Source organism: Pygoscelis adeliae, unplaced genomic scaffold, assembly GCF_000699105.1.
Source record: "Pygoscelis adeliae isolate BGI_AS28 unplaced genomic scaffold, ASM69910v1 Scaffold103, whole genome shotgun sequence".
Taxonomy (NCBI): domain Eukaryota; kingdom Metazoa; phylum Chordata; class Aves; order Sphenisciformes; family Spheniscidae; genus Pygoscelis; species Pygoscelis adeliae.
The window spans coordinates 6203382-6205212 of record NW_008824723.1 but is presented as its reverse complement, the minus strand read 5'-3'; the positions used below and the strand labels follow the sequence as shown (position 1 = coordinate 6205212).

At 35.7% G+C, this 1831-nt stretch overlaps 1 protein-coding gene across 1 annotated transcript in view; it reads left to right on the top strand.

Annotated features, from left to right (window-relative positions):
• ZFAT (zinc finger and AT hook domain containing) overlaps positions 1-1831 on the top strand; it is an 81094-nt gene that overhangs the window by 77623 nt on the left and 1640 nt on the right. The gene's annotated exons all lie outside the window — the stretch shown is intronic.

Below are 1831 nucleotides of genomic sequence, written 5' to 3'. Positions count from 1 at the left end.
ATATAACTTTCAATTAAAACGTTCAGATATGCTTGGTAAAAGAAACAGAACGTGGAAAGGAGTTCAGCCCATTCCTGTAGCTTTATCCCTATAATGTGAATCCTGCGCAACAAAGCCAAAGTCAGCATCAGTAGGTACAATTGTGCTGTTGCATTAAGATCAATGACAATGGCAAGATTCTCTTTAGATGTTAAATCTTTCACCAGATAAAATCCACATATATTTCATCAATATATTACAGGCCTCTGTACTCTGGGACCTCTGAATAATTTAACACGTGAACATACTTTTTAAGAAAAAGCTTTGTATAGCCTGATGAATTGAGTGAAAGTTCAAAGTGATATGAAGTCCTAAGGGGTTTGTGCGGCTCTGAAATCTTCTTCATCTGACAGATATTTTAAACACGGAATAAAAAAGTTAAAAGTCAGTGTACAACAATGGGAATGGTTGCTTAGGGGAAAAAAATGAAATTAGAAAAGAGCATCAGGAAAACAAGCATATAGAACTGCTTTTTCTCTTTGCTGGTCTCTAAGGAGTCAAACACACGCTTGGAAGCTTCACTGTAGTTCTTCCCTTCTGTTCCCACTCCCCTCTTAAGCAGCAGTACTGATCTTAATTATATTTTCTTGAACTTGATTGTTCTAATACTACTGTTTACAAAACAATGTCATATAAAAGAGAATTGGAGAAGAAATTTTGAATCGGCTTCTAATTAAAAAAACCCACCCTTTCTAATTTACGTAATTTAGATTCCACGCTTTGTGGAATCTACCATGTTTGACCTATTCTTTTCAAAATTGCTTACGAGTTCAGTGCTGCCAAGAGCACACCATGTACTGCTCTTAGATACAAGGGTACACTGAGATCCAGTAAATTGATATCTGTCAATCCTTTGTTCTCTTCTTATTACACTTCGTATGGTTGGTGGAAATACCGTGGAGTTTTGCTTTCCATCATGAGATGTAGGTGAGCCAGCAATTCTGTCTTCATTCCCTGTTGTTTGTGTAAGTGGACAATTTATAGATGCACTTGATGATAGGAAAAAAGTATTTGTTGTAGAGAATGTGACTTACAAATTCAATCAGCTACTTTCTTACAGTGGGAAATAAACATGATTTATCTCTGGAAGCTTACTTCATAAAACACTTGCTAAGCCTAAATGAAAGAGAAATAAGCCTTAACAAAAACAACCCATTTTCTGAGAAGAAAAGGAAGACAGGATTTGATTAACTGCATGTTGCAGTTGCTGGTGGGTTGGCATTTACGATTCAGCAAATAAAACAGCTCTCTTCAATGAACACAGGGAGTGGTATTGTACTGAAAACATCTAACAAATGCCTTTGCATATCAAAAAATCTGCTATTCCATTCTCCCCTCAAAAGTACATTATTTTATCACTAACACTTGAGAGAATGCATTTCCTCCACATGACTTACAGTTTTCTGATGTGTTGTTACTGGCCTCGAGTACTGTGCGTAGGAATTTTGTATGGATCTGGTAAAGAATTAAGGTTTGTTCTTGAATTCTCATAAGTACTGTATTTTAATAATTGGCAGGGAGCTGTTTGAACTCTTTGAAATTTGATACCAAATTGTGGGCTTTTTGCTTTTTGACAAGAAGCAAAATGTTCAGTAAAAAATCTGTTATTTTCAATTGTCACTGTCCTTTCAATAATGTAAAAATCGCTGCCTCAAAAACAGTAGGTCTGAGGGATCTATTTCAGTAATATTTACATTTCAGTTTTCTAATAAAAGTCCATTAAGGTTTACAATGACGTTTTTACTTCTATGAGCAATCAGTTGGTTGGGGGGGGGGGCAGAAAAAGAAAGAA